At 34.6% G+C, this 14,991-nt stretch overlaps 1 protein-coding gene, 1 non-coding gene and 1 pseudogene across 3 annotated transcripts in view; 1 reads left to right on the top strand and 2 right to left on the bottom strand.

Moving 5' to 3' along the window:
- The window catches only part of CNTN1 (contactin 1), a 361,942-nt gene that overhangs the window by 160,265 nt on the left and 186,686 nt on the right, over window positions 1–14,991 (top strand). The gene's annotated exons all lie outside the window — the stretch shown is intronic.
- The window catches only part of LOC118009036, an 18,343-nt pseudogene continuing 5,297 nt past the window's right edge, over window positions 1,946–14,991 (bottom strand).
- LOC118009063 lies at window positions 12,876–12,982 on the bottom strand. Its single transcript, XR_004678798.1, has one exon. It is a non-coding gene; the product is annotated as a U6 spliceosomal RNA (small nuclear RNA).

Genomic DNA, 14,991 nt, shown 5'->3' with positions numbered 1-14,991 from the left:
AGAGACAAATTTCTGTTGACTTCTGAATAAAGTTACTATATTTTATGCTTGAAACTTGAGTCACAAACTCATCTCTGAGCCAATTACTATGGCTAAAGAAATAGAATTATACAGATTTACAGGTGTGGATCACAAGCCTATCCCTGAACCATAACTCATATGGATAAAATAATTCAGTAATTTAATATTATGACTGGCTGGGCATAGAACCTATGTATTATTCCCCATATCCACATAAATAAGAATTGAGGAAGGGTTGTTTCCCAGAGGAAATTTTTTTTTGTATTATGGGGAGAGAAAGACAGAGAGACAGAAACAGACAGAGTACACCGAGTACAATGTAGATTTTGGAGGCTGAAATCAATCCAAACATTTTTTTAAGGTTGTTATATGATAGCAGTATGTAAAATGGATTGGAAGAAAGAAAGCCTGGTGACAGGAAGATCAAATACTATTGCTATAAATTGTATGAATTTGATCTATATAAATTGAAATGGAAAGAGTGCAAAATTTTTCAATATTAACTTGGTAGAACTTGTTGATTAATTAGCTATTGTTGGTGGTGATGATGATGATGAGCTTGGTGATCCATTAGCTATTCCAGTATGAGGTATTTTCATGGTTACACATGATTTAGAGTTATACTATGGCCCAGAGGTTCCCAAACTTTTTCAAATTACATCACCCTTAATATCCCAGTCATTTTTATTCATGGCACCCCTATACCAAAATAAATACCTAAGAGATCTGTTTAATAAGTACTTAAGTCTGAGAAATAATGTGGTTGCATTTCACTTAAAAGAATTTTAAACACCCTGTGGGACCTCTATTTTATAAACCACGGCTATAGCCATTTTCTTACAAAAATGGGTCATTACTTTTTAAGAGTAATCAGGAAATCGAAAATAGATAACATAAGAGTTTCACAGTTACTAGTTTGGTAGCATTGTGTATAAAATATTATCACACTCATTCATATAAATCTTAAGTATGTGATTATTGTATATCATTTTGTCTGAATTTTGTCCAATTTGAATTCTGATTAATAGAGTCTGATTAGAAAGAAAATTTGATGAACCTAATTTCACATTTCAGGCATTTGTAGCTGGGGAAAAATTGACTTATGTTCTATATATTCAGTTTAGACCATTTGCCTCCTTTGCACAATGTGATTTATTTTTGGATATGTAAAATGATTTTTTTTTCCAAGCCAAGCTATATCCAGCTTTATTAAAGATCCTTTTCATACACAATCATGGTATTTTAGGCAGTACATGGGCAGACAATTGTCAACAGTATACAACAACTTTCAAACTCCCTCTTCAATGGACTACCAACATTAGAAAGCCACTGTAAAACCCAATGAAGTCTTCATGTGGTGCTCTGAACAGGGAAAAGTTTAGAGTGAAGGTTGACAGTTCACACTTAGCATGTTGTTTAACAACTTTTCACAAGCTGACCCTGACTTTCAGGAAATGAGATGAAAATGGCAGAATTATCAATCTGAATATCCACAAGCTAAAAAAGAACTCTTTTGAGGGATGCCATCTCAGTGGTGACAATGTGAAGTCCAGATTGCCTGATATACTGGGAACCATTTATTGGGTTCAGGCTCCAACAGGTCTCTGGGTTTAAGGGAGTCAAGTCTATGTTGAAGACAGAAGAGGACATAAAAAATGAATTTTAATTTTTTCACACCACCAAGGTGTTCATGCCAAGGTAGCTAATGTGTGTCCACATCAAGGAATCCATCCTCCTGGGAACCACGAGGAAATTTCTCAAAACTAGAAGGGTTTTTCCCTTGTATCAATCTAGCTTTGAATCAATCTGTTCTATTAGTAATATATGTCCTTCTCCCAAAACAATGAAGTGCTCTGTGTGCTAATAACATAGCTTAAAAAAAACACAAAATTCTGCATTTTTATAAAATTTAATTAAAAAATAGTATTTCAAAGTGTACAGTCACCAGAAGTACACAGTTATAAAAAATGCACACACTTCACTTGGCATCTCCAGCACCTTCAGCTTTCTGTGCCTGGTCTGTTTTGACATCTCCGTTTTCTGCAGGGTTATTCCCATCCTTGTTAGCATCAGCTTTCCCCTTTTTCCCTTTGGGTAATCTTCTCTCCATTCTTTGCAGGGGCCTTTTTAGGCTTGGGCTCTGGCTTTGGAGGAACAGGTTTAGCAGATAACCTTGCAGGTCTTCTCTGTGTCTCATTCTTCACCTTGGCTTTATCTCCTTTAGCACCCCCTTCAGGCTTTCTCTTGGCGACAGCACTGGATGGGATGGGGAGTGGATACAGCAGCAGGTGGGCTTTGGCCAGTCTGGGGATCGTTCTTGCCCCTTCTTCTTCACACTGCTCTGTGAAATGATTTTTATGGCATTTATAACTTACTGTGAATGATTAGAAAAGAATTTTTTTGTGGGGAAGAGAAAGCTAGGAGATAGGAGCCTTATTACAATGGGCATCAGGTGGTCAGAGAGAAAGGGTACAGGGGCAAGAAAGATACATAGAAATGGAGCAAAAATAACCTAAGATAAATTTGGATCATTTCTCAATTTTCCAAGAATTAACCTTGATTATGATTGGATAAGTCAACAAAAGAGCTAAGTAAGTATCAGACAAGTAGGCATACAGATAGATATTTACAGAACAAGTTGAACTAGCAAGCATTTTGATATACTTTAAATTTTATTAGTGTTTCATTCTGATTATTTAGACATATGGGTTAAATAAATCTCATCAGTATATTTGTGCCTTTTCTTAATTTGATTCAAAGGGGGTGCCTGGGTGGCTTAGTCTGTTAACCATCTGTCTTCCGCTCAGGTCATGATCTCAGGGTCCTGGGATGGAGCCCCACATCAGGCTCCCTGCTCAGCGGGGAGTCTGCTTGTCCCTCTCACTCTCTCTCTGTGCTCTTTCTCTCTCAAATAAATAAATAAAACTTTAAAAAAAAAGGACTGTAAAACACAAGAAGAAACATGTCATTGACAATAATAAAAGTAGACAATTATAAAGCTGTGAAGAGTGAAAATAAATGGTATATGTCCTAGATTATTTTTGCTTTCAGATTCACTCTCCCAGAGAATTCTTTATATACTGTCTGGAATGTGCAACACAGAAAACTGAGTGATTATTCTCTCTTCTAGGACCATAGGGACTAGTCCTTTTAGAGGATAGAATCTTATGTGGACTTTTTTCCCCTGTTGCTCACCCTAAAGGTCTGTGCCACACTTCATGGTATGTTAGAGCTCAAAATAGTATTCCACCTTCAATAAGCCCATGTGATATACACGCCCTCCTGAAGGAAATATAAATACCAATACACATGCACATATAATTTCTTTTTAAAATGCTTTGTATTCAACATAGTCATTATTTAGTATAAGTAACATAGTTTATAGTAAAATACATTTTAAAGGTTTTGACTTTTCATTTTGGGTTTGTATGGTTTCATTGTTTAAATTTTACATTTGACTCATTATAGCAAATCTAGGTATAAATTAGTATATTTAAGGTATTCCTGAAGATCATCTTTCATTAATTTATTCCAGAAACTTTAGTTATCACGTACTACATCACTTACTACATACCTGCTACAATACTGTGAGGGAAACAAAGATGGTATGGGGAACACTAACAATGCAGTGGTTTTCAATTCAGGTGATATGTTACCATCACCTGAGAAATTTTTAATCATCATTCAAGACAGAATAACTGGGGTTTTCAACCTGGACATGGGTATGAGTCCCAGGTATTTCTAATTTTCATTCAAGGTAGAGAAGGACTCGTCAAATGAGAAGTATGCTCTTTGAAGTTAGAGGTATTCCTTAGATTCACTTGCTAATTATTTCTGGTCTTGAGAAAATAAGGATGATATGGTTATGGTATCTGTTCTTTTTCAGTCCAAATCTTGACAATTAAAAGTATTACTGAAATCAGAGGGCTGAAAAAAATGCAAATACATTTCCCCAAACTTAAAGCACAGGCATCATAGTGTTCCAAAGCAAATAAGAGAATTCTAGTAATTATAGAATTGATATTCCCTTTCTTCCTATGAAACTGCCTGCTGGCCCAATTCACATTGTTTATTCACAGGATAAGAGAGATGTTTTTAAGCATTCTCCACAGATACGAGTGGTTGATATTAAAAAAGACACTCTGGTTTAAGGATGCTGCTACAAAACACAGTTTGAAGATGAAATCCCCTACAAAGTTATCTTCCATCCTGCAACAAAAAAGTGTAGTGGTAGCATGTTCTGATGTAGAAAATAGGAAATAATCTATGAAATCTGTACCCAGAGAGAATCTTTTATTGATTTACTTAAAGAGCTTAATTTTAAAAATAGTTTTATTTATACTGCACTGAAACTTCCACATATTCTGTTATTTATTTGGGCAAGGATAAAATTGTACGCAAAAAAATGATGTATTGTCAAAATAATCACTTTTAAAAGAAATGCACATAAACATAAAAATAAATTCATCTTAATTTTTGCTTTATTTTCTATTAAAGTAATGTATCCTTGATCACAGGAAAACTTAGATTGTAGAAAATATAAAGAAGATAATAGAGATCACCCATAATGCCACACAGAAATAACCACATTTGGTATTATTACTTCATAATTTTATTTCTTCTAGATACTCAGTAATGCTAGCTGAAAGTTTTTGAAGTTTAAGTTCTGAAATTCCCTGTCTTCTAGCAGATAAATTAGTTTAATCCATGTGTATTTGTTGTAATTTATTATGACCTTGATGTATTTCTAAAACTTTGTCTTATTGTTTTACTGACAATATTTTCTTCCCTCTTTCCTCTCCCTTCCTACCTTCTATTCAATTGAGAATCTTTTGTATACCTTGCATTTTTGAGGTAATAATCTATTATATTTAGTACTGCTTTTTTACATAATAGTAAACTTTTTTGTGATTATGATTCTGATTATTATAATGCATAATTTCAAGGCCTGCCTGATATTTTATCATTTTACTTTATTATAATCTAAATAAATACAATTATTTCATTAGAATAGAGTTCTTATGGAGAATCACTGTATCAAAATGTCTGAGCTTTTTAAAACCTTTCATGCATATTACTAAATTATTTTCTCAAAAGATTGTCTTGGTTACTGCTTCTTGTAGTGATATTAGAAAATATTAATCATTGCATCCATACCAGCAATAAATATTATTAATTTTAATGCTGTGAAAATTTGATTAAATAAAATATACATAGCATTTCTTAAAACTTGCATTTTTTGGTTTATTTTTTAATCATTTTTTTCTTTCATGTAAGTATCTAATCATGTCTTTTATCAATTTATCTATTGTGATCTTAATATTTTTTCACATCTGTTGCTGTGAGCTCCATGTAACTATATCTGTAATCTTTTTGAAGCTTTTCCCCAGTTTATATTTTGACTTTTAAATTCATTAATAATTTTTAGTATATGCAATTTAAAAATTATCCTTTGTGTTTTCTTTTATTCAAAGATTGGTAAATGTTTTTCCTTTTCCTATTAGTTTTTATTTAGTGGGTTTGATTTTTACATTCCAACCTTTAATTCATCTGAGTTTATATTGATATATGAAGTGAGATTAGAATATTTATTGATTTTTCCAACTGTCTAATTGCCTGTGTCCTTAATTATATCAAATATCATATCTTTATCTGTTGGCACTTTGACAAATGGAAAAATAAGCATTATGAATGTAAGCCTGGGTTCAAATCTCAGTTCCCCTATGTAATGATACCCTTATCTTGGGCAAATTGCTTAATCTATGTGCCTCAGTTATGTCATCTCTAAAATGAACACAAAGAAAGAGTCTGTATCACAGGATAATTGTGAGGGGCAAAAGACATAATACATCTAAAGTCTATGGCATAATGATGTACTGTATGGTGACTAACATAACATAATGAAAATAAATAAATAAAGTGTATGGCACATAGTAAATGCCCAGGAAATGTTACCTTTTATTGAATATGTTTATTCTTGGAAGAACATCATATTTTAATTTATGGAGCTTTATTTTATGGTTTTCTATCTGCTAGGATTTTTCTCATTTTATTAGCCTTGAGAAACAATTTGGCACAGTTATTTAAGCACATGAACTCTAGAGCTGAACTGCCTGGGTATGAATCCCAACATCCAAACTAACTATATGACCTTGGGTAAATTGCTTTACATATTTGTTTTTTAATTTCTCTATCTGTAAAATTGAGATATTTATGTCATTTGGCTCAGAGATTTACTGTGAGGATTAAATATAAGTAGTGGGTACTTAGTAGTAAAAGTGTTGCTAGCATGAGCTATTATTTGTTTCAAAATGTTCTTAATAGCCTTTTCATCCATTTTTATCCTCTAATGAAATTGAGACCTATTCTGTCAAGTTTAGAGAGATTCCATTTCTATTTTGATTGCAAGTACGTTGCTTTGGGAAAATTAATAATACTGAGTCTTCTTCCCAAAGAAAAAGCTGTATTTCTCCAATTTTTCAATGCTGCTTTTAGCTATATCAGTAAATAATTATAGTTTTTAAAAAATTTTTCACACCGTTTATTAAGAGTACTACTAGATAATTGTGTTTGATATTGTACATAAGGGCTTTATTTTTCTTATTTCTAAGTATTTATTGTTAATACACAAGAAAACCATTGTTTGGTTTATATTTATCTTCTGTATAGCCACTTTGCTCCTAATTCTAGTATTTTACTTAAATCCATTTTCTTTCCTATTGTATATAATCACATAGTATGCAAATAATTGTTTTGCTTCCTCTTTTCTAATTGTTTAAAATCTGAGTTTTCACTTCATTTTGTACTGTATTTGCCTAAGCTTCCAGAGTAATGCTGAATTCATGTATTTAACAAATATTCAGTGGCTGTTTTCCATGTTTCAGATTCCATGGAAAGCACTTGATAAATGGGATAAACCAACAGACAGCAGAGCCATGGACCCTGTCCTTACAGAACTTTAAAACTAGTTTCATGGTCTTAACATAGTATCTATCAAATGTTGTGTGTGGGTTTATGTTATTTGGAGAAGATGTTATAGCTTTCATTAGATTATCAGAAAGAGTTTATGACCATAAAAGGTTGAGAATCATTAGTCCTAATTTATGGTGATAAATTTAAACCTTATTTATATTCTGATTAATTTTACTTCATAATGATTTAAATGTTCTTATCCTCTACTATAAACTTTATATATTTGAAAGTAACTATGGTCACATTATCAATTTCCTTAATGTATTCATATTTTAAAAATTACCCACATTCTAAAATATCAGTTATTACTTTTCTATAGGACTCTGTTAAAATAACCTACACATTATAAAGAAGACTCTCTATAAATTTTAAAAACAATATTTTAAGTGTTAAAAGACAATATTGAAAACACAATTCAAGTTACAAATTAGTCACCCATGATTTCTAAGAAACATAGGAATAAATTGGCTTATGGTTTGCAATCTTAACTTGTGATTATTTATTCTAGACTAAAGATTAGGTATTTAAATAAATGTGCTTAAGTGAAAAATAAACAAATAGGCGTGTGTGTGTTTGTTTGTTTGTTCTTTTGCCAGCAATTATTCTTTGCACATTTCTATTACCTGATTGCTAGGGAAGACAGCAGGACTTTCTCAGGGTTTGGTATAATGTCTGCAGGAGCACTTTGTCACTTGAGAGAACAGAGTAAAGAGTCTAGCCAGCTGGGTGGCTCTCCACAAACAAAACAAGGTTGAACAATGTGAGAGATGCCCACTCTTGAGGACAAAGAACAAGCCTCACTTCCCCACTGCCTCTCTCACTTTACCCCACAATAGCATGCCAGTAGGTATGCAGTCCTGGACCAGCAGATGAGTTGCTTCATAGAGTCAGTCATTTCAAATCCTTGAAAGTATTTTGAATGGAGCTATAAAAAGTTAAAGCATTGAACATTCCCTTCTCAAGTTATTATCTGTAAGGGTTCAATCTGCCATTTTAGGAAATTCACTTTCCATCTGTTTGCCTAATTTATTTACAAATAAACTAGAGAGATTCTTTCAAAGGTTGATGAGAAGTGGCTAGACTTGTAATTGGAATCACTGACCCTCATTGAATGGATTTTAGCCACAATATGAAGAGGAAAAGACAAAGATAGTGGATGCTATGTGTGATTTAAAACAAAACGAAATTACCAAGACAGTTAAATATGACAGTACAGTTAGAATGTGATTGAGAAAAGAGAACAGGGCAACAGGTATATTCTTCCTTCTCTTTTCAGTCTCTTCAGTTTATCCCTTCAGGTGTTGTACAATATTACATAATTATTATTTTTAGGTCAATGAAATAATTATACTCTAAAGGCATTTATCCATTCAAGAATTTAAAAAGTGTTCATTGAGTATTTCCTGTGTAAAGGCAGGTGGTAGCTTCTGGAGCTTTCCCTTTTGAAGCTTATAGACCAATGGGGGCATCATGCACTGATAATTGTTTAATCATAAAATCCAATGCTTGTAATGAAAGAAAGGCACAGGGAACTATGAAAGTGCAATAGGAAAACCTGATTTCACCTCTGGATTGAGAGACAACTTCTCTAAGGAACGTTTAGGTTCCACTCTGAGAAATGCATGTGTTAGACACAGAAAAGCATGCGATAGGCAAGCAGGAATTAGACAAAGCAGAACCTTGTGGCTCACATTAACACATTTATTATTATTATTATTATTATTATTATTATTATTATTATTATTATTTTAAATTTAGTGGGCCATAAATGGAGGAGGAGCATATCATATTCCCAATATTAAGAACCACTGTAACTTCAGTTTGGGAATATTAAAAAGATCTGGAGATCAATAGTGGTGATGATTACACAACAATGTGAGTATACTTAATGCCACTGAACTATACACTTAAAAATGTTAAAATGGTAAGTATTATGATGTACATATTTTACCACAATAACAAAATAATATGCTCAATTCTCTCTGAAAATATGCCCTTACATGGATAATTATATTAACCATCTCAGCGTGTTATGATAGTATTAAAAGAGGTAATTCATGTAAAGAACTTGACAGATACCCTGGCAGAGTTGAACTATTGTATGTATATTCCAATGATGAGAAGAATGAAGATGACCACTGTGCTGTGGATGAAGATGTTAGGATCCAAATACCACCATTTATTATCATTGGCAAGTAGTGTAACTGCTTAACTTCATTTTCTTGATTTGGTTTTTGGCATGAAAAGCAGTTACCTATACGTTATTGTGAAGGTGAAAGATATGTAAAACATATCTGCCCAGTATCTGGAAAGTAGTAGGTGTTCAACAAATAAGTAATTTCTTTTACTGGACTACTACTCATGGGATATTAATCCCTAAAACTATACAAAAATTATCAATAAAAATCACATACAAATATATCTGTTGTAAATTCTAAGAATAATAAAGATACTGGACTAGTCCTGAAGTCATTTGTAAGGATAGTGATTGCTGGATCATATGCTATAAGTATGTTTAATTTTGTAAGAAATTGTCAACCTGTCTTTGAAAGTAGCTTACCATTTTTGCATTCCCACTAGCATTGAATAAGATTTCCAGTTGCTCCGTACTCCTCACCAGCACTTGGTGTTGCCAGTGTTCTGGATTTGAACCATTCTAATACATGCGTAGTGATATTTTCTTGTTTTGATTTGCAATTCCCTAATACATGACATGTTGAACATCTTTTCATGTGCTTATCTGCCATCTGTATATCTTCTTTGATGATGTGTCTATTCAGATCTTTTGCCCATTTTTTTAATTGGGTTGTTTTCTTGTTGTTGAGTTTTAAGAGTTCTTTGTACATTTTAGATACTAGTTCTTTATCAAATATATCTTTTACAAATATTTTCTCCCATTCTGTGACTTGCCTTTTAATTCTCTTGATACTGTTTTTGCAGAGCAGGAACTTTTATTTTAATGAAATCCAACTTATCAATTATTTTCTCCATGGATTGTGCCTTTGTGCCTTTGGTGTTGTATGTACACAAGGTCACCTAGGTTTTCTCCTATGTTACTTTCTAGGAGTTTTGTAGTTTTGCATTTTACATTTAGGTCTGTGATCCATTTTATGAAGAGTGTAAAGTCTGTGTCTAAAGTCATATTTTGCATGTGGATATCCAGTTGTTCCAGCAACATTTGTTGAAAAGATGATCTTAGCTCCATTGTACTGCCTTTGCTCCTTTGTGAAGATCAGCTGACTATACTTAAGTGGGTCTATTTCTGGGCTCTCTATTCTGTTCCATTGATCTGTTTTTCTTTTGCCAGTATCAGTCTGTGATTCATCAGTCTTATACAATTCACAGCACTCACCATAGCACATACCCTCCCCAACGTCCATCACCCAGCCACCCCGTCCCTCCCACCACCCCAACCCCCCACCCCCTACTCCAGCAACCCTCAGTTTGTTTCCTGAGATTGGGTCTCCTATGGTTTGTCTCCCTTTCTGGTTTCATCTTGTTTCATTTTTCCCTCCCTTCCTCTATGATCCTCTGTTTTGTTTCTCAAATTCCTCAGTCAGTGAGATCAAATGATACATGTCTTTCTCTGACTTATTTCGCTTAGCATAATTCTCTCTAGTTCCATCCACATCATTGCAAATGGCAAGATTTCGGTTTTTTGATAGCTGCATAATATTCCTTTGCATATATATACACCACATCTTCTTTATCTATTCATCTGTTGGTGGACATCTTGGCTCTTTCCATAGTTTGGCTATTGTGGACATTGCTGCTATAAACACTGGGGTGCATGTGCTCCTTCAGATCCCTACATTTGTATCTTTGGGGTAAATACCCAGTAGTGCAATTGATGGGTTGTAGGGTAGCTCTATTTCCAACTTTTTTTTTTTTAAAGATTTTATTTATTTATTCGAGACAGAGAGAATGAGAGACAGAGAGCATGAGAGGGAGGAGGGTCAGAGGGAGAAGCAGACTCCCTGCCAAGCAGGGAGCCCGATGTGGGACTCGATCCCGGGACTCCAGGATCATGACCTGAGCCGAAGGCAGTCGCTTAACCAACTGAGCCACCCAGGCGCCCTATTTCCAACTTTTTGAGGAACCTCCATACTGTTTTCCAGAGTGGCTGCACCAGCTTGCATTCCCACCAACAGTGTAGGAGGGTTCCCCTTTCTCCGCATCCCCGCCAACATCTGTCGTTTCCTGACTTGTTAATTTTAGCCATTCCGACTGGTGTGAGGTGGTATCTCATTGAGGTTTTGATTTGGATTTCCCTGGTGCCAAATGATACTGAGCACTTTTTCATGTGTCTGTTGGACATATGGATGTCTTCTTTGCAGAAATGTCTGTTCACGTCTTCTGCCCATTTCTTGATTAGATTATTTGTTCTTTGGGTGTTGAGTCTGATAAGTTCTTTATAGATTTTGGATACTAGCCCTTTAACTGATATGTCATTTGCAAGTATTTTTTCCTATTCTGTCAGTTGTCTTTTGATTTTGTTGATGTTTCCTTTGTTGTGCAGAAGCTTTTTATCTGGATGAAGTCCCAATAGTTCATTTTTGCCGTTGCTTCCCTTGCCTTTGGCAATGTTTCTAGGAAGAAGTTGCTGCGGCTGAGGTCGAAGAGGTTGCTGCCTGTGTTCTCTTCAAGGATTTTGATGGATTCCTGTCTCACATTTAGGTCTTTCATCCATTTTGCATCTATTTTTGTGTGTGGTATAAAGAAATGATCCAGTTTAATTTTTCTGCATGTGGCTGTCCAATTTTCCCAATACCATTTGTCAGAGAGACTGTCTTTTTTCTATTGGACACTCTTTCCTGCTTTGTCGAAGATTCGTTGACCATAGAGCTGAGGGTGCATTTCTGGCTGTCTATTCTGTTCCATTGATCTATTTGTCTGTTTTTGTGCCAGTACCATACCATCTTGATGATTACAGCTTTGTAATAGAGCTTGAAGTCCAGAATTGTGATGCCACCAGCTTTGCCTTTCTTTTTCAACATTCCTCTGGCTTTTCAAGGTCTTTTATAGTTCCATACAAATTTTAGGATTATTTGTTCCATTTCTGTGAAAAAAGTTGGTGGTATTTTGATAGGGATTGCATTGAATGTGTAGATTGCTCTAGGTAGCATAGACATTTTCACAATATTTGTTCTTCCAATCCATGAGCATGGAACATTTTTCCATTTCTTTGTGTCTTCCTCAATTTCTTTCATGAGTATTCTGTTTTCTGAGTACAGATTCTTTGCCTCTTTGGTTAGATTTATTCCTAAGTATCTTATGGTTTGGGATGCAATTGTAAATGGATCTACTCCTTAATTTTTCTTTCTTCTGTCTTGTTGTTGGTATATATAAATGCAACTGATTTCTGTGCATTGATTTTATATCCTGCCACTTTACTGAATTCCTGAATGAGTTCTAGCAGTTTTGGGGTGGAGTCTTTTGGGTTTTCCACATAAAGTATCATATCATCTGCAAAGAGTGAGAGTTTGACTTCTTTGCCAATTCAGATGCCTTTTATTTCTTTTTGTTGTCTGATTGCTGAGGCTAGGACTTCTAGTACTATGTTGAATAACAGTGCTGATAGTGGACATCCCTGCCGTGTTTCTGACCTTAGGGGAAAAGCTCTCAGTTTTTCCCCATTGAGAATGATATTTGCTGTGGGTTTTTCATAGATGGTTTTTATGATATTGAGGTATGTACCCTCTAGCGCTACACTGTGAAGAGTTTTAATCAAGAAAGGATGCTGTACTTTGTCAAATGTTTTTTCTGCATCTATTGAGAGGATCATATGGTTCTTGTTCTTTCTTTTATTAATGTATTGTATCACATTGATTGATTTGCAGATGTTGAACCAACCTTGGTGAATAATCCTTTTAATGTACTGTAATAATATGAAACACTTCACGAATTTGTGTGTCATCCTTGCACAGGGGTCATGCTAATCTTCTCTGTATCATTCCAATTTTAGTATATGTGCTGCCGAAGCAAGCACTCTCCTTTAATATTGTTTTGGTGATTCTGGTTCTATTACCTCTCCATCTAAACTTTAGAATTGGTTTGTCAACCCACAAAATAACATAAGATAACTTGCTGGGATTTTGATTGGGATTGTATTGAATCTATAGATCAAGTTGGGAAGAACTGATGTCTTGACAATGTTGACTCTTCTACCTTTTCACCTTTGCATGAAAATTTGCTAAGCGTGCCTGGGTGGCTCAGTCAGTTAAGCGTCTGCCTTCGGCTCAAGTCATGATCCCAGGGTCCTGGGATAGAGGCCTACATCTGGCTCCCTGCTCAGTGGGGAGCCTGCTTCTCTCTCTCCCTCTGCCTATCCCCCCTGCTCATGCTCTCTCTCTCTCTCAAATAAATTAATAAAATCTTTAAGAAAAGAAAATTTCTCCCTCTGCCTGCTGTTCTGCCTACTTGTGCTCTCTCTCTATCTCTGTCAAATAAATAGATAAAATCTTTTTTAAAAAAGTAATCTTTGCAAAGAAGTCTTAAAAAAAAAAGAAAATTTGCTAAAATACTTGTTTAATGAAAGAATAAATTGAACTCTTCCATACCATAGCCATATCTCAAGAGTTTATCCTCTTTCTGCAGCTTAGCTCTAGCCAAATAACCAGCTGGCTGATAAAGTTAAATATCTAACACCAAGAAGTTGCCTCTTTGCATTAGGCCAGTCTGAAGATAAAGGATGCATAGATTAGACAGATGCAATTACCAGAAGGTGGCAGGAAGGACATAACTACAGTGTAGCTGAGCTTATCATAGGTTAAAAAAACTATGTCACTGTGTACACCCTAAATATGTTGTGATCAATGGGGGTTTTCAGCTTTATAAAATAATATGTATGTTTCCTGGAAACAAACTGACGGTTACAGAAGGGATGGGGTAGAGGGATAGAGTAGCTGGGTGATGGGTATTAAGGAGGGCACATGTTGTGGTGAGCACTGGGTGTTATTTACAACTAATGAATCATTGAACACTACATCAAAGCTAATGATGTACTATATGTTGGCTAACTGAACATAATAAAAAAATAAAATAAATAAAATAATATGTATGTTCTAGATGAGTCAGGGGAGTTTCTTATTTTCAGCAAAACATTAGGTACTGACTCCTATTCAAATAAAAATACTAATTGCCAAAAATGAAATGGAATCATTCCCAAAGGAGACACACCAACAGGAGATGATAGAACCATAATTAAACAATCATTACTATTTTAAAGATCTGAGGATGAGTGCATATAGTAATTCACAAACCTCCTGTGTGTACATTAGGAATAATAAATGATTTAGTTAAGATATTTTCCATTGACAAAAATACTGATTATTTTGGGGGGATGTAACTTATTCCACAACTCTTAGTTTATTTTTTTAATTATGTTATGTTAATCACCATAATTACATCATTAGTTTTTGATGTAGTGTTCCATGATTCATTGTTTGCATATAACACCCAGTTCTCCATGCAGTACGTGTCCTCTTTAATACCCATCACCAGGCTAACCCATCCCCCCCACCCATCTCCCTCTAGAACTCTCAGTTTGTTTCTCAGAATCTATAGCCTCTCATGGTTCATCTCCCCTTCCGATTTCCCCCCCTTCATTTTTCCCTTCCTACTATCATTTTTTTTTTAACACATAATGTATTATTGGTTTCAGAGGTACAGGTCTGTGATTCATCAGTCTTCCACAATTCACAGCGCTCACCATAGCACATACCCTCCCCAGTGTCTATCACCCAGCCACCCCATCCCTCCCACCCCCCACCACTCCAGCAACCCTCAGTTTGTTTCCTGAGATTGAGAATTCCTCATATCAGTGAGATCATATGATACATGTCTTTCTCTGATTGATTTATTTCACTTAGCATAATACCTTCTAGTTCCATCTGCGTCGTTGCAAATGGCAAGATTTCATTCCTTTTGATGGCTGCATAATATTCCATTTTATATATATATATATATATATATATATATATATATATATATATATAT

This window comes from Mirounga leonina, unplaced genomic scaffold (genome assembly GCF_011800145.1).
Source record: "Mirounga leonina isolate KUSES-001 unplaced genomic scaffold, KU_Mleo_1.0 Mir_126, whole genome shotgun sequence".
Lineage (NCBI taxonomy): Eukaryota > Metazoa > Chordata > Mammalia > Carnivora > Phocidae > Mirounga > Mirounga leonina.
The sequence above is the reverse complement of the archived record's forward strand: the minus strand, read 5'-3'. Positions and strand labels throughout refer to the sequence as shown.